This window comes from Lissotriton vulgaris, chromosome 4_1 (assembly GCF_964263255.1).
Source record: "Lissotriton vulgaris chromosome 4_1, aLisVul1.2, whole genome shotgun sequence".
Lineage (NCBI taxonomy): Eukaryota > Metazoa > Chordata > Amphibia > Caudata > Salamandridae > Lissotriton > Lissotriton vulgaris.
The window spans coordinates 894770855-894797000 of NC_141691.1; positions in this window are offsets into that span (position 1 = coordinate 894770855).

Below are 26146 nucleotides of genomic sequence, written 5' to 3' on the forward strand. Positions count from 1 at the left end.
GCAATCACCCAAGAAATATTCATGCATTTATAAAATCACCCTGTCACTTCGTATGTAGTCATATAAATCCCCAGACATTACCTTTGTAGTCATGCAATCACCCAGGCGTTACCTATGTACTCCTTTAATGCCCCGGGTGTTAACTCTGTACTCATGCAATCACCAATGCATTAGGTATACAGTGCTTCATTCAGCCAGCCACTATCTTAGCATTCTTTCAATCACACCGGCACTACTCTTATACTTATGTAATTCTCTCAGCCAGTACTTATTCCCTTAAAAAATCACCCAGGCACTACCTTTGCATTCCTGTGATCACTCAGGCAGCACCTTAGTACTTCTGTAATTATCCAGGCATTACTTATGGACTTATAAAATCACCCACTCACTTCCTATGTTCAAGAAGTACCCATGCACTTATAAAATCACCCAGTCTCTTCCTATGTAGTCATGTAAATCCACAGATATTACCCCTGTAGTCATGCAATCACCCAGATGTATTACATGTTCAGTTTGTAGGTTTCACTATAATTCCAGAAATATTGTATACATTTTTCTTTTAGATATGATGATGATTTGAAAACGTAGAGACATATGTATGCGTGCTTCTAACAATATGGAAACACTTGTAGTGGAGTCATGTAATAGTCTGCTGCTGTTCATTTTGCTAGGCCCAACACTCAAGCAGTTATAAAAGCACCCAAGTACTACCCATGCAGTATTCCACTGATTCAGGGAGTATATATGCACTGCTATAATCACTCAGCCATTACTGCTGCACTCATGCAATCACCCAGGCACTACCAATGCACCAATGTAATCACCAAGGTATTACCAATGCACCCTTTCAATCATGTAGCCACTACTCATGCACTTATATAATCACTGAGGCAGTATAGTTGCACTACTGCAATCACAAGGCACTACCCTTGTACTTATGTAATCAATCAGCCAGTATTCACGCTGTTAAGAAATCACCAGGTACTATCTTTGCACTCCCTTATTCACTCAGGCACTACCTTAGTAGTCCTGCAATCACCCAAGAAATACCCATGCACTTATAAAATCACCCAGTGACTTTCTATGTAGTCATGTAAATCCCCAGATATTAACCCTGTAGTCATGCAATTGCGCGAGCGTTACTTATATACTCCTTTAAACCCCCAGATGTTCAATCAATCAATCAATCAAATAATTTGTAAAGCACACTACATACCCGCAAGGGTTTCAAGGCGCTGAAGGGAGTGGAGGAAGGGAGTGCTGTTGCTACTGGTCGAACAGCCAGGTCTTGAGTTGTCTCCTGAAGGATAGAAGGTCTTCGGTTTGTCGTAGGATGAGGGGGAGGGTGTTCCAGGTCCTGGTGGCGCAGTGGGAGAAGGACTTGCCTCCGGCTGTGGTTTTACGGATGCGTGGGACGATAGCCAGGGAGAGGTCTGCTGAGTGGAGTTTCCTGTTGGGTACGTAGAAGGAGAGTCGGCTGTTGAGATAGGCTGGGCCGGTCTTGTGGATTGCCTTGTGTGCGTGGATCAGGAGCTTGAAGGAGATTCTTTTGTTGACAGGGAGCCAGTGCAGGTTCCTCAGGTAGGGGGTGATGTGGTTGGGGCACGGGATGTTGAGGATCAGGCTTGCAGAGGCATTCTGGATTCTTTGCAGCCTGTTGATGAGCTTGGTCGGGGCTCCAGCATAGAGGGCGATTCCGTAGTCAAGTCTGCTGCTGACTAGGGCCTGGGTGACTGTTGAATTGTGTCTGTCGAGATCCATCTGTAGATCTTGCGGAGCATGCAGAGGGTGTTGAAACAAGTGGAGGAGACAGCTTTAACTTGTTTGGTCATGGTGAGTTTCGAGTCGAGGATGACTCCCAGATTGCGTGCGTGGATGGTGGGTACGGGGGTGTCCCCAGTGATGTGCGCCACCAGGAGTCATCCCATGCAGAGGGGTTAGGCCTGAGTATGAGGATCTCCGTCTTGTCTGCGTTCAGTTTGAGGTGGCTATGCTCCACCCACTCGGTGATGGCCTTCATTCCCTGGTGGAGGTTGGATTTGTCAGTGAGGGGGTCCTTGGGGAGGGAGAGGATCAGTTGCGTGTCGTCGGCGTAGGAGATAATGTTGAGGTTGTGCTGTCGGGCGATGTATGCTAGAGGCACCATGTAGACGTTGAACAGCGTCGGGCTGAGGGAGGATCCCTGCGGGACGCCGCAGATGATTTCGGAGGCTTCGGATCGGAACGGGGGGAGGCGGACTCTGGGTTCTGCCGGAGAGGAAGGAGGAGGTCCAGTCAAGGGCCTTGTCTTGGATCCCTGCATCGTGGAGTTGCGTGCGTAGTGTGCTGTGGCAGATGGTGTCGAAGGCCGCGGAGAGGTCCAGAAGGATGAGGGCCGCCGTCTCGCCGTTGTCCAACAGGGCCCTGATGTAGTCTGTGGCAGCGATGAGGGCGGTCTCGGTGCTGTGGTTACTGTGGAAACCTGACTGGGAGGGTTACCCCTGTAGTCATGCAATCAACAATGCATTAGGTGTACAGTGCTTCATTCCGACAGCCACTATCTCAGCACTCTCTCAATCACGCAGGCACTAATTTTGTACTTATGTAGTCACTCAGCCAGTACCCATGCACTTATAAAATCACCCAGGCACTACCTTTGCACTCCTGTAGACACTCAGGTAGTACCGTAGTACTTCTGTAATCACCCAGGCAGTACTCATGGTCTTATAAAATCACCCACTCACTTGCTATGTATTCCTGTAATCTCCCAGATATAACCCCTGCAGTCATGCAATCACCCAGGCACTTGCTATGTACTACCCCTGCAGTCATGTAATCATGTATGCTGTACCTATGCAGTCAAGTAATAACCCACACACTACCCTTGCAGTCATAGAATCATCCAGGCCCTACTGTTGCACTCATCTATTCACGTAGGTACTACTCCATGACTCATCTATGCCTTCAGGTGCTATTTTTATACTTATCGATGCACTCATTGTTTATGTGTGCACTCATGCAATTAGCCAGTCACTATCCTTCTTCTCCTGCAAGGACCTAGTCACTAGTCTTGTACTCATACAATCCCTCAATCACTACCCATGAAGTTATGCAATCACTCAGGCAGATCTATTACATGTCTCAGTTTCTAGGTTTCGCTATATTATAGAAATATTGTGTACGTATTTCTTTTAGATATGATGATGATTTGAAAATGTAGAGACATATGTATGGATGCTTCTTACAATATGGAGAGACTTGTAGTTGAGTGATGTAATAGTCTGGTGCTTTATATTTTGCTAGGCCCAACACTCATGCAATTATAAAAACACCCAAGTACTACCCATCCAGTGTTCCAATGATCCAAGCAATACATATGCACTGCTGTAATCACACAGGCATTACTGTTACACTCATGCAATCACCCGGCTGCTACCTATGCACTCATGCAATCTCCAAGGTATTACCCATGCACTCTTTCAATCATGTAGCCTCTACTCATGCACTTATATAATCACTGAGGCACTACTGTTGCACTACTTCAATCACGGAGGCACTACCCTTGTCCTTATGTAATGATTCAGCCAGTAGTCATGCTTTAAAGAAATTATCCAGGCACTAATTTTGCACTCCTTTATTTACTCAGGCACTACCTCAGTAGTCCTTCACCCAAGAAGTACCCATGCACTTATAAAATCACCTGATCACTTCCTGTGTAGTCATGTAAATTCCCAGATATTAGCCCAGTAGTCATTCAATCCCCCAGATCTATTACATGTCTCAGTTTGTAGGTTTTACTATATTCCAGAAATATTGTGTACATATTTATTTTAGATATGATGATTTGAAAAGGTAGGGACATGTGTATGCATGTTTTAACAATAGGGAGACACTTGTAGTTGAGTCATGTAATAGTCTGCTGCTTTATACGTCGCTAGGCCTAACACTCATGCAGTTATAAAAACACCCAAGTACTACCCATGCAATCTTCTAATGATCCAGGCAGTACATATGCACTGCTGTAATCACACAGGTATTACTGTTACACTCATGCAACCACCCAGGTACTACCTCTGCATCATGCAATCACCAAGGTATTACCCATGCACTCTTTCAATCATGTTGGCACTACTCATGCACTTATATAATCACCGAGCCATTACCTTTGAAGTACTTGAATTATGGAGGCACTGCCCTCATACTTATGTAATCACTCAGCCAGTAGTCACATTGTTAAGAAATCTCCCAAGCACTACCTTTGCACTCCTTTGTTCACTCAGGCACTACCTCAGTAGTCCTGCAATCACCCAAGAAGTACCCATGCACTTATAAATTCACCCAGTCACTTCTTATGTACTCATGTAAATTCCTAGATATCCCTGTAGTCATACAATCACCCAAGCGTTACCTATGTACTCCTTTTTTTGCTTCTTTGTAAACCTTCTTTGCTTTTTTGCATCCCTCATAAGTCTTTCACAACCCTCTTCTCTTTTTGTGCATCCCACTTGCCTCTTTGTTCTTTTTTTCTGCACTTCTTTTCTTTCTTTCTTTCTGCATCTCTGTTTGTTGTTTGTTTTTGTATCCCTTTTGCGTCTTCCTGCACCTCATTTCTCCCTTTATGTATGTCTCTTGTTTCTTCATGCACTTTTCTTGTTTGTTTTTGCTCTTCTCTTGTTTCTTTTTACATCCCTTTTCCCTCTACGTACATCCCTCTTTCCTCTTTTTGTACACTTATCTTGCTTCTTTCTACACCTCACTTGCCTCTTTCTGCACTTCTGTTCCCTCTTTCTGTAGTTCTCTTGCATTGTTCTGCAGTTCCCTGTCCTCTTTCCTTAACTCTCTTTCCTCTTTTTACACCTCCCTTGCCTCTTTAAGTACTGTTTCTTGTTTCTGCATTTCTTTTTCTTATTTCTGCACCTCTCGTGCTATTTTCTGCATACTTTTTCCATTGTCCTGCATGTTTATTGTTTCTTTCTGCACTACTCTTCCCTGTTTTTAGACATCTCTTTCCTTCTTCTGTATCTCTGTTGTTTCTTACTGCATTGGTTCTTGCTTGTTTTTGCACCTTTGTTGCAGTCTATTTCTTTACATGTCTTAAATGTCACTTTTTTTCTGGCTGCTTTACCTTTCTAGTAGTAACGTTGAGTGTTGAGCCTAGAAAAATATAAAAAAAAGTGTATAACATTTCTCAGGTACAAGTTTCACCATATGTCAGGATCTATCACTGAGACACTGCCATAGTAGTACTGCAATCACCCAGGTAGTACCTATGCACTTATGAAGTAAAACAGTTACTTACTATGTACTTTTGTAATCCCCCAAACATTACACTTGCATTCATGCAATAACTTATGCTTTAGCTATACACTAATTGAATTATCAAGCCACTATTTTTGCACTTCTCAAATCACCCGGTCAGAATCTATACACTCCTCTAATGACTTAGGTAGTACCCATACACTTATCTAATATCTCAGGCGGTTTGTATGTGCTCTTGTAATCACTCAGATATTACATATTTAGTTCTCTAATCATCTACATATGATATCTGCATTCATGCAATCACCAAAGCATTAGCTATACAGTAGTCAAATCACCCAAGCACTACCGAGCAGTCTTGCAATGACTGTGTTGGGATCTATGCATTTGCTCCAATCACTTTGTCCGTACTCATGCAATTATAAAATCACTGAACCATGATCCATGCACTTATGCAATCTCCTAGACAGTGCCCTAATACTCCTCCAATCATCCAGACAGTACCTTTGTTCTCATTCAATCACCCAGGGGCTACAGAGTGCACTTGAAAGTTGATATGGATAGCAGAAGAGAAATGTTTTTGTTGTGCTCTGTTGTTCTGTTCTATAGGTTGTTATGCCGTCTAATTGTAGGAATTTTGGAGTGTCTCGCATTCCTTTGGAATGCAATTACAATATTTTTTAATATATATATGATAATATTTGCATATAATTATTTTAATAATATTAAATGATTTAACAAGAGTATTTAAACTTTTCTTTCTTTTCAGATACTCACCATTATTATTAATAAAGATTGACTATGGCAACAAAAGATCAAAAGAAAAGAAAAGAAAGAAAACAGTACTATTTAAAAGAAAGAGAAAAGGATGAATTAGATAAAGTACAACATGTGACATTGAAGAAAAAGGCTTCTGGTAAGAGAACTAAAGAATTTGTTAAAAGAGTTTTAACACCTTAGCTGCGTGTAAACATTTCTCCCCAGTGCTGCGCTGTCCATTAGAACTAGTGCTGAATGGACGTTCAATGGTCGTGCGCAGCACTGGGGAGGTAGCGCTGCTGACGACCGTTGGCCATCAGCAGCACTTAAGGGGTTAAAGAAGTTAATGAATTTACAAATTGGAGAAAAGAAAAATAGTACAACCATTCAAAAGGAAACGCAAAAAGGACATATTAATTGAAAATCAGGTGGTGGAAAAACAATCTATGTTGAAAGAAGGATGAAACAATATATGGACATTAGAAAACGAATGTATAAAACTAGAGTACTACAACATTTATTGAAAGATTGCAAAAAATATAGCAATAGGTCCACATTTTACAAGAAGAGACAACAGATTGAAAATGTAGTTGAAAACGCATTTGAATTGAAAAGAAGATTGTTTATATTAGTTTTGCAGAAAATGCAACACTGAATAACCCAATGCATTCAATGAAGGAGAAAATTAAAAAGAAAAGACTGATTAATAGAACTAACTTTTGTAAAAAAAATGGGGTGAATGGAAGCACACTTCTAGTTCAGAACCTTTTTTTAATGAAGAGAGCTATTTTCAACAGAATACATTAGTTCACGCAGTTGATATTAGGGGTCAATGTTATGAGGCTAAGAACGGTTGTCCAATTGAAAAAGAAAAGATGGTTGCTAGAAATGTGGAAGAAGTAATAGCTGAAGAAGTTCAAGAGAGACGTTCAAAAGCTCCAGTGTTTAGGTGGGATTGTAGTAGTATTTGTAGTATACAACAGGAATCTATTGATATTTTATGTAATTTCTTACGAGACTACAGTAAAAAAAAGTTTTAAACAGAAAATTAAGATGTTGCCAGGACTAGATCCTTGTAAAGCGAGAAAAATACTGGTTTACAGGGTCATTCTCTGGCTTGTATTTCTATAAAAGTGTGAAAGTAGTTTTCATCATCTGAGAATGTTAGCAGTAGATCATTCAGAAATGTGTAAGTTAGTAAGAAGATTGTACTATGTAAAAAGTCCTGCATTATATTTAAGTGAAATAAACACTGCTCTATTGCATGGTTCAGTGTTGGATGTAAAAAAAAGTTTGTGATGATATACAGTTTCATTTCATTGGTCCTGAAGGGGAGTGTAGAGAAAGTGAGAGTTTGATAAATGTAGGTGTTAAAGAAGAGGTGGAAGATAGTACTACTGAGAAGTTTGTGGAAGAAATTACAACGTTTAAGGTACTTTGTTGTGAAAAAACAAACTATGGGGCTCATTAGGATGGCGGACGGAAGTGCCTCCGCAGACCCAGAGTATGCGGAACAAGCCAATTTTCCGTGCGCCCGTCGCGGACACTCCGTCCGCCAAATCAGGATACGAAATACGTGCCAAAAACCGTCCGCGGCGGTAGAACACGGTCCGCCGCACCACCACACCCAACCACGCGGCGGACGTAACCTTTCCAGAGACTCCGCCGTACGGACTGACGACTAGGACCGTCCTCCAAATCAAGATGGCGGAAAACACACATAAAAGCGCGGCGGAAAAACAACCTGCCTGAACACGGCGGATGCTCTACAGCGACCATACCCACCACGAGCCGCTCGCCGACATGGACCCTGCACTACAGGCTTACCCGATACTCTACGCGATCCAGTACGTCCTCGTCTTGGCCCACCATCGACGACGACGCAGGTAGGCTACAAACCATCCGCTGTCTGGAGAGGAGTACCGGCAAGGGCGGTGACGTAGGGAGGGGGGAGTGACATGTCCCGAAATGCACATATGCCTGTGTACGGCAACGCCTCCAAGGGTCGTGACCCAGGTAGGGGAGAGTGACATGTACCTGAACCCACAGCTCTCAAGACAATACTAATCCACACCAGCATCACACACGCAAGAATGACTCTGACAAACCACGACACATTAATCTCAATTTAATTTACGCAGATTCGGAGCAACATCACAGTCTAGGATGGAGCATGGCCATTGTGGACACCAGAGCAGGAACATCAGAGGCACTACATCAGTATGAGAACAGCAACAGGGCAGCAACAGGGCAGTGTGGACACCAGAGCAGGTACATCAGAGGCAGTACATCAGTATGAGGATAGCAACAGGGCAGCAACAGGGCAGTGTGGACACCAGAGCAGGTACATCAGAGGCAGTACATGAGAGGGGCCAAGTGCTCCAACAGTCCATTGCACTGAAAACGTCCATCAGAGGCAGCACATGAGAGGGGCCAAGGGCACCAACAGTCCATGGCAAGGCACAGGTCCATCAGAGGCAGTACATGAGAGGGGCCAAGTGCTCCAACAGTCCATTGCACTGAAAACGTCCATCAGAGGCAGCACATGAGAGGGGCCAAGGGCACCAACAGTCCATGGCAAGGCACAGGTCCATCAGAGGCAGTACATGAGAGGGGCCAAGTGCTCCAACAGTCCATTGCACTGAAAACGTCCATCAGAGGCAGCACATGAGACGGGCCAAGGGCACCAACAGTCCATGGCAAGGCACAGGTCCATCAGAGACAGTACATGAGAGGGGCCAAGTGCTCCAACAGTCCATTGCACTGAAAACGTCCATCAGAGGCAGCACATGAGAGGGGCCAAGGGCACCAACAGTCCATGGCAAGGCACAGGTCCATCAGAGGCAGTACATGAGAGGGGCCAAGTGCTCCAACAGTCCATTGCACTGAAAACGTCCATCAGAGGCAGCACATGAGAGGGGCCAAGGGCACCAACAGTCCATGGCAAGGCACAGGTCCATCAGAGGCAGTACATGAGAGGGGCCAAGTGCTCCAACAGTCCATTGCACTGAAAACGTCCATCAGAGGCAGCACATGAGAGGGCACAATGCAGTATCTGAACAGCAACAGGGCAGTGTGGACACCAGAGCAGGTACATCAGAGGCAGTACATCAGTATGAGGATAGCAACAGTGCATTGTGGACACCAGAGCAGGTACATCAGAGGCAGTACATCAGCATGAGGATAGCAACAGGGCAGCAACAGGGCAGTGTGGACACCAGAGCAGGTACATCAGAGGCAGTACATTAGCATGAGGATAGCAACAGGGCAGTGTGGACACCAGAGCAGGTACATCAGAGGCAGTACATCAGCATGAGGATAGCAACAGGGCATTGTGGACACCAGAGCAGGTACATCAGAGGCAGTACATCAGCATGAGGATAGCAACAGGGCAGCAACAGGGCAGTGTGGACACCAGAGCAGGTACATCAGAGGCAGTACATCAGCATGAGGATAGCAACAGGGCAGCAACAGGGCAGTGTGGACACCAGAGCAGGTACATCAGAGGCAGTACATCAGCATGAGGATAGCAACAGGGCATTACCTCCTCGTCAGCCCTCCCCGTCCCAGTCCTAACTAATGAGCATAGCTCCTCCCACCAGAAACTCCCAAGCAACTAAAAACCCATCCCTTCCCTCCAGGCCACACCCACACCCTAAGGCATATAATCATGTGACCCGCCCATCCACATCCTGTTTGTTTTTTCTGCGGAATTCATTTCCTGGCAACTTCGTCGCGGGGGTACTGGACCGGTGCCTCCTTTCGGGTGAGTGTGAAACGGCCTGCTGGGCGGCCGTTTGTTCCCCTGTTGTACCTGTTTTTGTCATGTACTTTTGAGTCCCTGCTTTAGCGGGACCGTGGGGTTGGGGGGCCTTGACTGCCTGGTGTGGGGTGGTGTCTCCCTGCTGCGGCCTCCCCTCTTCCGGGTATGTTCCCTGCCCTAGCGGGTACACCCGGGGAGGGAGGGGGGGTGTGTTGGGCGCGGCTAGCTTCTCTGCTCGCCAGTGGCGTGGCGGTTTGGCTCCTCCTGGGAGGTGTGTTTGGGGGCTCGGTGCTCGTCTCGGGCCCGTGTTTCCCTTTTTTGTTTTTGTTACCTGGGAGGCAGTACACGATGCAGATATCGTACTGGATGCGCACAGAGCTTTGTATAAAGCGGCCGCGAGAACAGACTCTGCAATTTCCCTGCGAGGATGCGCTTTGTTCCTTTAAAGGACGGGGCTCTGTCTACCGGGGCTTCGTGTCCTCTGGCCGCGGGTCGCTCCCTGCCCCTTTTTAGGGGGCGTCGCTTTGGTTCCCACAGTGGGCCGTGGTGGCAATGCTGTGCCTGTATGCTTCCTTTGGTATGTCCGGGAGTTCGTGTTCCCGTGTCTGTTTGGAGGCAGGTTGCTTTACATGTGGAAGCTGCTCTCTCTTTCGGTCCTGTTTTGGGCTGCCTGTTCTTTCTAGGGCCCGCTTCGGCGGGTCTTGGGCTCAAACTTCCACGGACCCGATAGTTCTTGCCTCGGTGCCTTTTCCAACCCTTGCGGGTGCGTAGTGCGCTATACATGTGTCCTTATGCATTTAATTGCGTTCCGTTTGTCCTTCAGTTTGGGGGCGCCCTGGTGTTCTGGATATATTGGGCTGCGCCTCATGACACATGCATGGGGCTGGTACTTTTGGGGGTCGGGACTCTGTGTGCTGGGGCTGCGTGTCCTTGGTTCCTCCCCTGGCCTCTTTCTCCTGCCGTGGGTCGCTCTCTGCCCTTTTTTGGGGGCATTGCTTTTGTTTAAGGCGGTGTCCTGTGGTGGTAGCGCGACTTGTCTTCCTGCTGGGGCCTCCCCTCTTCCGGGTTGGTTCCCTGCCCTGGCGTGTTCGCCTAGGGTGGGAAGGGTGGTGTGTTGTGCACGGCTGGCTTCTCTGCTCGCCAGTGGCGTGGCGGTCTGGCCTCCTTTCAGGTACGTGTGTGTCGGTCTGATTGGCGACAGTTTTTTTATTCCCCTTAGATGCCTGTTGTTTCGGGTACATTTGTGTTACTGCTTTGGCGGGACCATGGGGTTTGGGGGAGTCCCGGGCTCCCTCTTTCTGTCTTGTTTGGACTGGCCTGCTGGCCTGGGGGGGGTGTGGCATTCCTTGATTGGCCCTTGTGGATCTTGCATTGCTTGGTCTGGGCGCTACTTTCTCTGTTCTGGGCCCCTGTTCGAGATGTGTGGTTTTGGCATGTGTGGGCTCTGCTGTCACGGGGAGGTGGTGGTCGCTGGGTCTTCCGCTGCTCCTTCCTTTGGGCATGGTCAGGTTGCTTCTGCCGCATGGATCCTGTCTTGAATTGGTTGGGTCCGGGGGGGGCGAGCCTTCGTGGTTTTCTGTTCCGTGTTCGGGTCGCTTTTTGGTTCCTTAGGCCCTGGGTGGGTGGACAGTCTGTGGACTTTTTCACCATTCACCTGTTGTTGGGGCTTGTGGGCCTCCCCTTTCCTCGATCTCTGTGTATGCTGTGCAGGAGGGGGTGTGGGGGATGTTTGGTGGACATGCCTTTCCCCGGTTTCTGGACGTTTGGGGTTTCATTTACGGTGGTTCGCTGGGGTATCCTGGTTGGGTAGCGAGTGGATCCCGGTGGCTGTTGTGGCAGCTCGGTGCCTGGTGGTGTCCGTGGTTGCGGTTCCTTCTTTTCCTGTGGTCTTGCGGGATGGGGGACCTTGAAGCTGGCTTGTGCTACCTCTGGTTTTGCGGTCCGGGCTGCGTCTTGCCCTGGCTTTTGGGTCGGTCACTTCGTGGGTCTGTCCGTTTTTTCTGTGCTGGTTTGCTGTTTGTGGGTCCCTCTGCCTCTTTTTCCGGGTTGGGACTGCAGTTGCATTTCTGGGCAGACTTTTTCCTTTGAAACCCTAGGTGCGATGACGACGGTGGCTGGGTCCTCTGTTTCTGCTCGCTGGGTTTTGCCTTGGTGGTCGGTACTGCTTGGGGGACTCCCTTAATGGTGCTTCCCTTCGCGGGCTCTTTACTATTTTGGGATCCGTGGGATTGTGCGCCTGCTTTTGGGCGGCATTTCATTCTTATTTGGTGGCCCTGCCCTTTGGTGGTATGGAATGGGGCCGGGGTGTCCCTTCCTTCCTCTTGTCCCAGGGTCTACGGGGTGCTTCCTCTTCTCCTAGCCCTCCTGGTTGGGCTGGGCTACTGGCTGTGTTCTGTGCTGCCCCTTTTTCCCATTTCTCAGGCACTGTGGCGGGCTCTTTGCTCAGGGCTCGGGTCTCGTTTCTGAGGGGGCGGTGTTGTGAGTGCAAGTGTTTCGGCAGGGTCGGGGGGTGTTCTTGCTCCTGTTTCTGTTCCGGGGCCCTTCTGGGGTCTGCTGTCCGTTGCTGGTTATGGCAGCTGCACGCTTGGGTCTCCCTCGTCGATCCTTCTGGTTCTCCGGGACACGTTCTTCTTATGCCGGTTCCCGCGGCTTCTTTGCCTACTAGGGGGTTCCGGGTGTTCCCTGCCTTGTTCGGTAGGTTGATTCTTCCTCTTCTTTCCTTCCGGTTTAGGCCCTTTCATTGGGTGTTTGCTGACCTCCTGCGTCGGTTTGGATTGTGCTGCTGTTCGTGGGGTGGTTTCGGCACCTCGGTTGGTGGGGTTTTCCTGACGGTGCCCCGCAGACTACGGTGGTGGTTGGGGGCTCGGTCTTCCTCTACTCCCCGGCGGCTCCTTGTTTGGCGGCTGTTTCCTGCTGCTGTGAGGTTTGTCCTTGGGCCCGGTGGCTCTTGTTCCCCCTGGCGTGTCTTGCACTGGGCCTCTTGCGGGGCTGTCCATTTGGGTCCTGAGAGAAGTTGGTTCTCTGACCTGGGTTCTAGTGCTCTGTGGAGTGTTTTGTGCCTCTGCTGTCGCAGGCTCCCGCTGGACGGTGGGTTCATTTCCTGCCTCTGCTTTCTTAGTGTCCCATGGGGGGTTTTGTGCCTTTGGCCTTGCTTGCCTGGGTGCACCTGATCTTGTTTGAAGGATCTGGGGTTCTGCAGTTTCTGGCCTGGTTGGTGCCTGGTTGGGAGGTCGCCTGGGTATGCCGGGTGCTGTTGCGTTCGTGTGGTGCTTTCATGTGGCCCGGGGTGCTGTTGCTGCTCTTGTGCCTCTGGTGGCGCTGGCTTGCTCTGGTCTGGGGTTGAATCCTGACTGCCTGTGCTTTCAGTCTGTCCCTTGGTCGGTTCGGTTGGCCTGGCCTCTTTCTGCCTTGGTTCCTCCTGTGGTTCGTGGGGGTCTAGTGGGGCTGTGTGCTGGTGGTGTGTTTGGTCGTCCGCCTTTGTTGTGCTGGGCTGGCTTCACTTGACGGTTCGGCTGTTCGGCCGGGAGGGGGGGGCGTTTTCTTCCTTGTGGCCCCTTGGACTTTTCGTCTCCCGGGGGTTTTTTCTTCCCGGGGCGGCTCTCCTGCGTGGGGTGTTTCCCTCCCTGTCCGAGTTATGCCTCTTGCTGTCCAGGTTCAGTGTCTCGTGGTTGGGCCTGTTTTGCTTCTCCGGGGAGTGCCTTGGGTTGAGGTTGTTCTCTGGTTTGGTCAGGCTCTGTCTGCGGGGTGGTTGCCCTGTCCTTCTGTTGTACGGGGGCCTGCTGTGTGCTTTCCCCGTTTGCGCTGGTTCCGTGGGTCCTGCTGCGGGTTGGACTGGGTCGGGCCTCGTTTGTCCTGGTGGCTCCGGTTTGGTCTGGGTAGCCTTGGCTCCCTCTGTTGTGGTTGGCGGTGGGGCCTTGCTGGTGTTTGCCGGTGGTCCCTTGTTGTTTCCCCTATGTCTCGGGGTGTCTGGTCCACTTGCGGGTTGGCTGTGGTGGGTCTGGACCTCCTGGCTTTGGGGTGTTCTGGCTGAGTTTTTTCTCAGTTCGGGGGCCCTTCGCCTCTCCTGTCCTGTGCCTGTCATGGGGTTTTCTTTCCTGGATTGCTGTCCGACACAGGGTGTGTCTGCATTGGATTCCGGGGCTTGTCTTGGGTTTCTGGGTGATTGGCTTCGGCTTGGGTCGGCCTGTATCCTCCCTGCGTGCTCTGTGGGCGGATGGTTGGCCTTTCGGGGTTCGGGCGTTGGGCTGGTGCGCCCCTTGGCGTCCGGATGGTTGTGGGGTTGTTTCCTCCTGGCGCCGTTCTTTTGTTCCTTAGCTCCTTGTTGGAGTTTCTGGTTCTGCCTGTTTTCTGTCCTGTACCTCTTACTGGGGTTTGGGTGCTGCTGCTCTGTTTGGTGGTTGTGCGGCTCTGGCGGTGTGCCTCCTTCCTGCTGTGCCTTTTTTTGTGGGGTGGTGTTCCCTTTTTGTTGCCTTTAGGCTGGCTGGTCGTGTTCTGGGGCCTTCTGTGGCTGCTCTCCGTCAGTGGCTGTGTTGGCTGTGCGGCCTGCTGTTGGGCTTGTGGTGTGTTGACGCCTGGGTCGGTTCGAGGTTCCTCGCCTCTGGGGTAGCTGCTCATTGGGCTTGCTTCCGGGTTTGGGCTCCTGGCCCTGTTCTGTGTGGATGCTGCTGGGTGTTCTCCTCGTGCTTTTATGTCCTGTTGTCATTGAGTGATATGTGGGGCTGTGTCTCCTGGGTTTGGGAACGCTGGCTTGCGTTCTGCTCAGGTTGTGTGACTTTCTGCTTGTGCGGCTTGAGTCTGTTTTTCTGCTATGTGAAGCCGATTCTGGCTTTGGTATCTGCTCATTAGTTAGGACTGGGACGGGGAGGGCTGACGAGGAGGTAATGACCGGTTACTCACCGGTAATATTCATTACTCCGAGTCGTAGCCCTCCCCGTCCCAGTCCTGGTTCCCATCCCTCCCTCCCTGTTCGGCTTCTTGTGCTTGGTAGTACAGGATGTGGATGGGCGGGTCACATGATTATATGCCTTAGGGTGTGGGTGTGGCCTGGAGGGAAGGGATGGGTTTTTAGTTGCTTGGGAGTTTCTGGTGGGAGGAGCTATGCTCATTAGTTAGGACTGGGACGGGGAGGGCTACGACTCGGAGTAATGAATATTACCGGTGAGTAACCGGTCATTGTGGACACCAGAGCAGGTACATCAGAGGCAGTACATCAGCATGAGGATAGCAACAGGGCAGCAACAGGGCAGTGTGGACACCAGAGCAGGTACATCAGAGGCAGTACATCAGCATGAGGATAGCAACAGGGCAGCAACAGGGCAGTGTGGACACCAGAGCAGGTACATCAGAGGCAGTACATCAGCATGAGGATAGCAACAGGGCATTGTGGACACCAGAGCAGGTACATCAGAGGCAGTACATCAGCATGAGGATAGCAACAGGGCAGCAACAGGGCAGTGTGGACACCAGAGCAGGTACATCAGAGGCAGTACATCAGCATGAGGATAGCAACAGGGCATTGTGGACACCAGAGCAGGTACATCAGAGGCAGTACATCAGCATGAGGATAGCAACAGGGCATTGTGGACACCAGAGCAGGTACATCAGAGGCAGTACATCAGCATGAGGATAGCAACAGGGCAGCAACAGGGCAGTGTGGACACCAGAGCAGGTACATCAGAGGCAGTACATCAGAGGGCACACTACAGCAACTTACAGCACACTATCAGGTGGATTGCGTGAAGTTCCTGCATCGGACACACTGCCAGCACCAGAAACCGGAGTGTGACACACAGCCACAGATGTAGTGACTGACACGTGAGCCACAGACCCAGATACACTGCCAGCACCTGATACAGGAGTGTGAGACACAGCCACAGACCGAGTGACTGACACATGGCCCATAGACCCAGATACACTGCCAGCACCTGATACAGGAGTGTGAGACACAGCCACAGACCGAGTGACTGACACATGGCCCATAGACCCAGATACACTGCCAGCACCTGATACAGGAGTGTGAGACACAGCCACAGACCGACTGACTGACACATGGCCCATAGACCCAGATACACTGCCAGCACCTGATACAGGAGTGTGAGACACAGCTACAGACCGAGTGACTGACACATGGCCCATAGACCCAGATACACTGCCAGCACCTGATACAGGAGTGTGAGACACAGCCACAGACCGAGTGACTGACACATGGCCCATAGACCCAGATACACTGGCAGCACCTGATACAGGAGTGTGAGACACAGCGACAGACCGAGTGACTGACACATGGCCCATAGACCCAGATACACTGCCAGCACCTGATACAGGATATGTCTCGACTGATACCCTGCCACTAACAGACACATGCGAGTCAACTGCACCTGCGCCACTGTGACCACTGAAATGATGAGCCACAGGGCTGTATGGTCCAGGAGGCAGGGTGGCTCTGGGAGCGGGGGATAGTTGCAATTGGCCGACATCGGATTTGGCATGTGTCAATGCTGTGTGTCTACGCTTCTTTTGGACATGTGCCTGCACCCTGGACAGGACAGGACTCACAAGTGGACCGGACTGAGAAGCAATTTCACCCACCATTGGAGGTGCATGTGCTGGGGGGGGAATGCTCTCTGGGGACGTGCTGGAGCCTGCTTGTCGTTTGCTGTGTGGCTGCCTTGTGGCCTCTGCAACATGTGTCATGGGGGATGCCACTACAGGGTCCACCTGCATCCATCCCTGACGGGCTCTGATGGGAGTGGAGGTAAGGGGTGACTCCACTGCGGAGACACCTGTATTCCGTTTCCCAGAAAACAGCTGCCTCAGTGCAACAATGGGTGATGTATGCCTATCCCTGACAGCGCCACTGTTCATGGGAGAGTCCTTGGGCCTTGGATGATCCATTTCCGTAGGAGTACTGTAGTCTGCGGACTTTCCCTGTTCCCTGGATGGTGCCCTCTTCCAGGCTGCAGACTTGTCGTCTGTGGTGTACATATCCCCTGGACACCCCTTCTGCCCGTGTGTGTCCCTGCCCCTGGGAGTGTCCGTGCTCCTCTTAGGTGCGTTTGTCTTGTGACTGTCCTTGTCCCTGCCCTTGGGAGTGGCTCCTTCCTTCCTAGTTTCCCTGCCCTTGGGAGTGCCTCCTTCCTTCCTGCTTTCCCTGCCCTTGGGAGTGCCTACATCCTTCCTGCTTTCCCTGCCCTTGGGAGTGCCTACATCCTTCCTGCTTTCCCTGCCCTTGGGAGTGGCTCCTTCCTGCCTAGTCTCCCTGCCCTTGGGAGTGCCTACTTCCTTCCTGCTTTCCCTGCCCTTGGGAGTGCCTACATCCTTCCTGCTTTCCCTGCCCTTGGGAGTGGCTCCTTCCTGCCTAGTCTCCCTGCCCTTGGGAGTGCCTACTTCCTTCCTGCTTTCCCTGCCCTTGGAAGTGGCTCCTTCCTTCCTAGTGTCCCTGGACACTGGAGTATGCGAGCCCTCAAGAGATGTTTTCGTCTTCTCACTGTCCTCGTACAAGGTAGTGTCAATGGAAGCGGGAGTGAGTCTTGGCCTGGTAGTACCTTGTGTGTGGGATGGCTGTGCAGCATGTGTAGCCATTACACCCAACCCCTCTTTTGCTTCATGTGTGTGTACTCCAGTATATCTGACGTTGTCCTTGTGAACAGATTTACCTGACCTAGGGGATGGGGTCTGAGGCCTCCGTGCCTTGACGTGCTGGCTGACGCTGCTTCTAGTGCAATAACCTGTATTAGAGTCCTGGTCAGAAAATTCACTCCCCCCTGACACATCCAGAGTTGTAGATGGTGGAACAGAAGTACCACCCAGTCCATGCGACTGTACAATGGCAGACGACACACTGTTAGACAATGACTGCAGTGTCCTGTGTACACCAGCCAGATCACCATGCATACCTTCCATGAATGCCACCACCTGCCCCAACTTCCTATCGTGGTCTTGGAAAGCATTAATCATATTGGTCTGGCCCACACACAGCTGTCGCAGCAGATCAACAGCCTCTGCACAAAGTGCATTTTGGCTCACCGAGGCTGGGGCAGCGGTGCCGACACCGAACGCCACTCTGCTCCCCCTACTCCTGCGTGCACGAACAGTACATGGTGCAGTTGGCGGCAGGGTGGGCCCTGTGTGCTGTGTCCCGACCGAAGGTGTTGGTTGCCCACTCCCAGTCTGTGACAACAGTGCTGACTCACCAACACTGTCGGAAGATGATGACGATGTTGTCTCCACATGCGAGTCCTCCGGGACGGTCCTGTCCCCCTCTCCGGCGCTGGCCCCTTCGGTGTCAGTCTGCGTGTGCGCGACGTCTGATCCGGATGCATTGCCTTCTGTCATCTCCGCCGTCTGTGGCTGAGTGCCCTCTGCCAAAGCTGAAATGCACAGGAAATGGGTGTAAGTAATGGGCACACACACGTACAGTACTGCTGCGGAATCCCTAAAGCCACTGATGACAATGTCCATCGATCCCCCAACCTGCACACGGCCCACCCCAACCCGTCATCCTCACAGGAATTCAGTGGCGTTGGCCGTAATACATGTACAGCATGCACACTGGGCATGAGGAACTACATCAGCACACAAGTGTTGCCAAGGGGTGACGGAGCACTACAGCATGTGCATGACAAGTGAACCGCTTAGCAGGTGGCGTCTCAACATGCCGCATCTGGAAGTGAAATGTTACTGTGGCAATGTCACCAACATGCCATTGGAAAGAGCCTCACGAACGACGGAAGACCCTAATGTGTGTGGGCAACCATACATGCATTGCACTCACAAGCAACATACACTGACAGTATGCTTACCGCCACGTTGCTGTTCATCCACACGCAACCGCTCGGACAGGTCAGGATGCGTCACAGCTATGATACGGTGCATGAGAGGGGTCATTGAGCGTCGGGCCAGACGTGCCGTCCTTGGAATCATCCCTAGTGTCACTTCCGCTACATTCTTGCTCAGTCTGGAAATGTCGTCCCAGCGTTTGTGGCAGTGTGTATGTCGTCTATTGGACACCCCCGCTGCTCGTACTTCACGTGCAATGCTCCTCCACACGTCCTTGCGAAGGTGCAGCTTCACCTACCATGATGGGAGACAAAAGTGTGGAAGTCAGTGGACAGTTGGCCAGTCACACAGATAGGAGCAACACATTTCTCTCAGCAGCCATGCACATATCGATTCTTCAGTTGGTCACACATCACACCGCCAAGTTTCCAGAGCCCAGGTGCCATATGACACCTCATGCACTACAACTTATCCCCCACTGCACTTACCGCCTGTCCGGGTGCGCCGTACAGGCGTCCGTAGTTGCGGAGCACAGCGTCCACGAGGACATCCAGCTCCGCGGCGGTGAAGGGACGTGACCGGACCTCTTTGACTCTCGACATGGCAAGGTCACGGAGTATGGCACTAGAGCGGCAGTCGGTGGTCAGCTCCGCAGCAGCAGGTGAAGGTGATGGTCACAGGCAGCAGTCGGTGGTCAGCTCCGCAGCAGCAGGTGAAGGTGATGGTCACAGGCAGCAGTCGGTGGTCAGCTCCGCAGCAGCAGGTGAAGGTGATGGTCACAGGCAGCAGTCGGTGGTCAGCTCCGCAGCAGCAGGTGAAGGTGATGGTCACAGGCAGCAGTCGGTGGTCATCGTAGAAAGTATGCTTTTGCACATCACACATATATAGGGCCCTGTGGCCATGTCAGTGGCATACGGCGCCAGCCATTGGTCCGCCGTGAGAGCGTGTTTGGAATTGGGCCAATGATTGGCCCTGGTGTTGCGGTGAACAGCATACGGTACTTGCTATTGGCCAACCGTGGCCCATGTCCACACCTCCCATTGGCTGCACGTGCACAGACCGTCACGCTCACACACCGGCAAGTGCACGTGCTAGACACCGGGACGGATGCATCATTTGCAACAAAGTTGTAACAGTGGCGCCACCATGGCGGGGCACGTATTCGGCGGGGGAGGTTGAGGCCAAAACATCCATAAGCTGATGTCCATGCACATGGCAGTTCATGACCTCCCTTACAGTGACATTGCATCAGCCAGCCTACACCGGCCGGCCCAGGCCTACCCACTACCCCCGTTCCAGGCCCAGCCCATGACCGCCGTTCCGGCCATGCCAACTACCGCCGCTTCAGTCCCCCTCCACTACCGCCGTGCCAGGCCCAGCCCATGACCGCCGTTCCGGCCATGCCAACTACCGCCGCTTCAGGCCCCCTCCACTACCGCCGTTCCAGGCCCAGCCCATGACCGACGTTTCGGCCATGCCAACTACCGCCGCTTCAGGCCCCCTCCACTACCGCCGTGCCAGGCCCAGCCCATGACCGCCGTTCCGGCCATGCCAACTACCGCCGCTTCAGGCCCCCTCCACTACCGCCTCTGAGGTTCCGTGACGATTTGAACCCGTGTTTTCAACATTGTCGTAAATACATAATTTTGGTATCAGTGAACCGCAAATGGTCCATTTAGCATATCCTGGTGTTTTCGCTGTGCTACGAGCAAGAGCACTCCTGTTACAAACACATTTCTAATCTACCCATGGCATCCATCTTAGATCATGGCAGCCATTTTGTGTTTCTTGCCCTCACATAGACAATGGACACGCAATGACCTCTGATTTCTTCATTTCGATTAAGGACACGTAGGCTTAGCCGGAGATTCACCTCTCTAGTGACACGTGCACCTTAGAACAGAACACGCTGTGGCTGCATGACTCGACAAAGGCTGCCTCCTCTGCCTGAGGCCAGTCCTGCTATACTGGTTCTCGTGTTCGTTGACCTGATCATGATTAGGCGGCCGAAGCTGGTAACCTTGCTCATTTACAACCCCCAAACATCTCTTATCCTGCTTTTCTATCTCCTACACCTGGCCCTGTTTCTTTCTTTCTGGACCTTTATTAGGGGGAGGTAACGAAATTTACGATGAGGCGGTCCGGCTCTTGAATGAAATGTTGACACGGGATTGTGATGGAATAGTGGGAACCCCTCTTCGTAATGTTTGACATCAGATATTATCGACGATTCCTGTGCAACGCCAAATATTTATTGTTTAGGACACAAAGGTTTGGGAATGTACCAGCATGTAAAGAATTTGCCTGAAGGCCAATATTTAGTATATAAGGAGCAACCCTTCTTGTACAAATGGAACAGGCTCCTGGATACTACCTGTGTGTAGTTTCTGTGACTTCTGTGTCCCTGCAGTAATAAACCTTTGGTCTTTGACGCCACCATCGAGAAGCCCGTGTTTCTGTTTATTTGTGCACCGAGACAGGTAGAACTCCGGGGTCTTCGGGTGTTATCCCTGACACCTCTGGACGGAACCAAAAAGTCCAGAACTCCAATTGGCGCCCAACGTGGGGCGACGTCATTCGGTACCGGTCCAAAAGCCTGAAGAGTTCGAGAAGCTTCGTGTGAAGATTCCTGAGGGAGGCGCCCCACTTCATCGATCCCGGCATATCGCAAAAGTGGCCCGACGTTCTCTTCCACGAGGGTTCCCGTTCAGGACGGCTGCAGTGGTCCGTTGCCTTGACCGTCGCCCTGTCTTGGACCCGAGGTGCAGTCCTTAGTACGGCGAGACAAGACGGGTTTCTCCTTGGTGACGTCTTCAGTGCCTCAGTTAAGTATTTAGTGGTTGCTAGTTGGTTGCTTCGTAAGGGTTGTTAAAATCCTTTTAGTTCTTGGTTTGGTTTGGTTTCGTAAGATTATCACTGGTTGTTCTGGTTAAGGTAATCTATTGGTTTAGTTTGGGTATCGATACATTAGTTCGTTTTTGGTAGGCCTAAGTTCTTGGTTCGAGTGCACATTTCTGTTTGTGTTTTTGTTCGTTCTGTGTTCCGGATTACAAAATGGTAAGTCGGAAAAGTTGTATGTTGTCGTGTTTTGGTTTCAACAGTGATTCCCGGTTGGAGGACTCATGTCTGGTTCCTCCGATTGGAACTCCTCTATATGATCTTTATTGTAAGCATGGTGTGGGTCCGATATCTTATAATGAGGTGTGGGTCCGTTATACAGACAAAGACGGTGTCCTTAGTTGGCCACTGCATGGTAGTTTTGAACCTGAAGTCCTTGATAATTTGGAAGTGAAACTGTTTAAGAAGAAAGCCCGGCCGGCAATGTTTGATTCTTTTCGTTACTGGCGAAAGGAATCTAAACAGAGAGAAATTAAAAGATTGAAAAAAGAACAGAAAGAGCAGGAGTTGACTTTAGAACAGGCTGCTAAACAGCTGCAAATTAACGAGTCTGAGAAGGCAATGGAGGTGGCTACTAGAGAGCGTAATTTAGCGATCGACAAATGCTACCCTGCCTTGCCATCGAGTACAACTAAGGTGGTAGAGGACTCCGAGAATGATCCTTTGCTGTCTTATTTGTTACAGTCACCCCCACCGTATGCACAGGGTACTATGGTTCCTCCTTTACCGAATGTTCAATTGCCGGTTGCTGGACAACCTGGTATTCCTGCTCCTGCTCCCCTGAATCAAGCTCCTGTACCACCTGTGGTCAATGTGAATGTTCCTTCGGCACCCCCTATTCCTGGGGTGCCGGCTTCTTTGCCTATACCTGTATCGCTTATACCTACTGTTTCACAAGCTACCTTACTTGACACTCCTACTGTTCCTATTCTATCTGTTCCAACTGCGACTGTGTTTTCTACATCTGCTAGTATTATGACTCCGCTTTCTGTTCGTCGGAGAATCACTGATTCTGTCTCTAATATTCTGTCTCCTTTCTATAAAACTTTAATTAAGACTCCTGCCCCTGAGTCTGTACAGAGACGTAGTCAGCTTCCAAGCACTGAGGAACGGGGAATCTTAGATTCCACGGCTCTCAGATGGATTTCGAAGAGTAGGAGATATAGTACGAGAGACGTATTAGATACTTTTATGCAATGGAATGAACCAACGCAACGATATGTGTTCGACGAGATGTGCTCCCTTTTGTGTGATGAATTAGAAGAAGATGATTCTGAATCGAACTTAGAAGAATTAATTAATGTTCAGAAAGAGTTTGCCGCAGGTACAATAATTGGTCAAAATATAAAGGAAGCGATGGAACTAATTTTAAGCTATAGGAATGATCCGTCTCTTCGTTCACCGAGAGATTTAGAGAAACATAGTACGAAGCAGAATCGCCAATATCCAATGAGGGAGGTTCCCCCAATTTGGCGTGAAGCTGTGCAAGCTGATGCAGTGAATGGTATTGCTGCCGCTCCGGCGCGATTCCAGAGAGTGTGGATACACATTCCATGGAAGCGAGCTGAAGTGTTAGCGGTGAAACAGGCCTTGCCAGATCCGCGTAAGAATCCTGCCGGATACTATAAAGAATTAGCACAGACAGTTGAGGCTTGTGTGATGAATCTAGCGGACATTGACATGTTATTTGGGAATGTAGTTCCGCAACCAATTTGGGCCAAAATTCGTAAAGAGAATCATCCAGTTGCCCTAGGTGGTGATTGGGCAACTATCATAGCAGCGGATGGTCAGCAAATAGGTGGTTCCAAACCCGAACCTCTAATTGCTAATCTTCCAGGTAGGATAATTGACTTAATGAAGACTCTGATGCCAGCATTGCGCGTTAACTGGGACAAGTTGTCCGCATGCAGGTAGAAAAAAGACGAAAGTGTCTCCGACTTTTTCACGAGGTTCGAAGAGACTTTTGTGGATCACAGTGGTCAGGATATGAGCACGGAAGGAGGACAGAGATTGTTTGTCGATAAATTTGTACACAATCTGCTACCAGAGCTTTGCAATAAATTGAAAGATTCCGAGAGTGCGTGGGCTGTCTCCACAACTGCGCAAATACTTGCAACTGCACAGTATTATGAAAATAGGGATAAAGAGGAGAAAGAGAAATCAGATAAGAAAACGAAAGATTTAAAAACTAAAGTTTTTTTGCAACAGGCATATCCGCCTCGCATGAATCAAACCAATACACAGCAAGGGTCATATCAAAGGACAGATTATAGTTCGCCGAGGCCGCAATATCAGTGGAACCAGTGTGCCTACTGTAAGAAAGAGGGTCATTATAAAAATGAGTGTCCGATCTTAGCGCAAAATAATGCAGCAGCAGCTCAAAGAGGTCGTGGTGGTTCCATGCAAAATTCTAGAGGTCGAGGAAGAGGTGCTATGCCTCCACAAACGAATGATCGCCCTTCTAATCACTTTGATCAACGAAATGGACAGTCTGCCCAACAAAATAGATCCCAGCAGTATCATGTTGAGGACTATTGTGAAGTAGATGAGGGATTTCAACAAACTGAATACTAGGACAGCCGTGGACAGAGAGAGGGAGTAGTATCAGTTCCAGTGGATCAGAGTGGGCCTTATGTCGCAGTAGCAACATCAGGTGTAGTAGAACCGTTTCTGTTGGATACTGGTGCCGCGAAAAGTTCTATCATTCATGCGAAACTCCCTGGCGCACCTTTGTCCGGCTTAACAAATGTTTCTGTAGGTTTTTCAGGCGCCCCTGTTTACAATCCAGTATCTGGTCCTTTGCCTATTTCTGTTGGACCGTGTCAATTGAAAGCACCCTTGATTTTGACGACAGGTTGTAATGAAAATCTGCTTGGTTTAGACTTGTTAAAACGCCTATATGCGACATTGTACTGTTCTCCGTCAGGAGTACAGCTTACATTGGGTAAAAGAATCACCTCTCCGATGTACTTGTCAATGGATGCACTCCCGCCAGAGCTGCGTTCACTCCCTAATACTCTTTGGGCGACTGGTCCTAACGATGTAGGCCTTTTGGAAATACCACCATATGTAGTCACTTTGAAAGCAAATGTTAAATTTCCACGAATTCCACAATACAAGATCTCTAGTGAAGGTGAACGTGCACTTTTGTTGATTGTGCAAGACTTGATTAAGAAAGGTGTAGTTGAAGAAACTAGAGGTAATGTCTGTAACAGTCCTGTATTACCGATTTTGAAACGTACTGATCCTTCAAAGCCTCCAGTGTATAGGTTTGTTATCGATCTAAGAGAGGTTAATAAGATTGTGGTTCCGCAGTTTCCTGTGGTTCCAGACATCACTGCATTGTTAATGTTGATTCCTGCTACAGCTACATGGTTTTCAGTTATCGACTTGAAAAATGCCTTTTTCAGCATTCCAATAGCCGAGGAAAGCAGGGATATTTTCGGCTTCTCTCTAGGAGGTCGAAGCTTCAGGGTTAAACGTGCTCCACAAGGCTACTGTGAGAGTCCATCTATTTACAGTCAGGCATTAAAAAGTCAGTTAGATTCTTTTGTACTTCCTCCTGGTTCTGCTCTAGTACAGTATGTAGACGATCTTCTGGTGGCTGCTGATGACAAGAAAACTTGCAAAGCAGCTACAATTTCGTTATTGCATCATTTGTCTAATTTGAATCATAAGGTGTCACCTTCGAAAATGCAATACTGCTGCCAAGAAGTGACCTACCTAGGTCATCTCTTGTCAAAGGAGGGAAGGAAGTTGACCCCAGAGAGAATAAAAGCAATTACGCAGATGAGTGTTCCCCCGCACACAGAGAGAAGTACGTGCCTTTTTTTTAGGTATTACCTCATACTGTAGACAGTGGATCCCAAATTTTTCTCTTTTAGCAAAACCATTGGTAGCTTTGACTGGGAAAGGTGTTCCGAGTCCGGTGCCATGGTCTGCTGAATGTCAGGAGAGTTTTTCTGAGTTACGTAATGCACTATGTTCAGCTCCTGTGTTGGGTACACCAGATTACAGTAAACCATTCACGCTCTATGTTCACGAAAGAGAAGGTTGCGCGTTGAGTGTTCTGACACAGAGATTTGGTGATAAACAACGCCCTTGTGCGTATTTTTCATCAACATTAGATCCGGTAGCTAGAGCATTGCCTAGTTGTTTGAGAGCTACAGCGGCAGCTGCAGCTTCCATTCGACAATCTGCTGGTTTGGTGATGAACAACATGCTAGTGGTCATGGTTCTTCATGCTGTGGACACACTCATGAACCGAACCAAGACGCAACACCTTACTAGTGCTAGATTATCAGGTTATGAGCTGACATTATTAGCGAGCCATATTCAAATCAAAAGATGCAATGTATTGAATCCAGCAACATTGTTGCCGACTAATCAAGAGTCGAGTGATTCTGAACCCCATGATTGTTGTTTCAGAACCGAGGAAGAGACTAAAGGATGAATTGATTTAAAAGACACTCCATTGTCATATCCAGATGGCACGTTGTATGTTGATGGATCGTGCTTTAAATTGGAGAATGGTGATGTGACTGCTGCCTATGCAGTAACGACTTTGAGTACGATTGTGGAGACTGCAAGAGTGAGTCAGAATTCTGCCCAAGCTGCAGAATTAATTGCTCTAACGAGAGCGTGTGTTTTAGCAAAGGGAAAGAGAGTAAATGTGTTCACAGACAGTCAGTACGCATTTGGCGTGGCCCA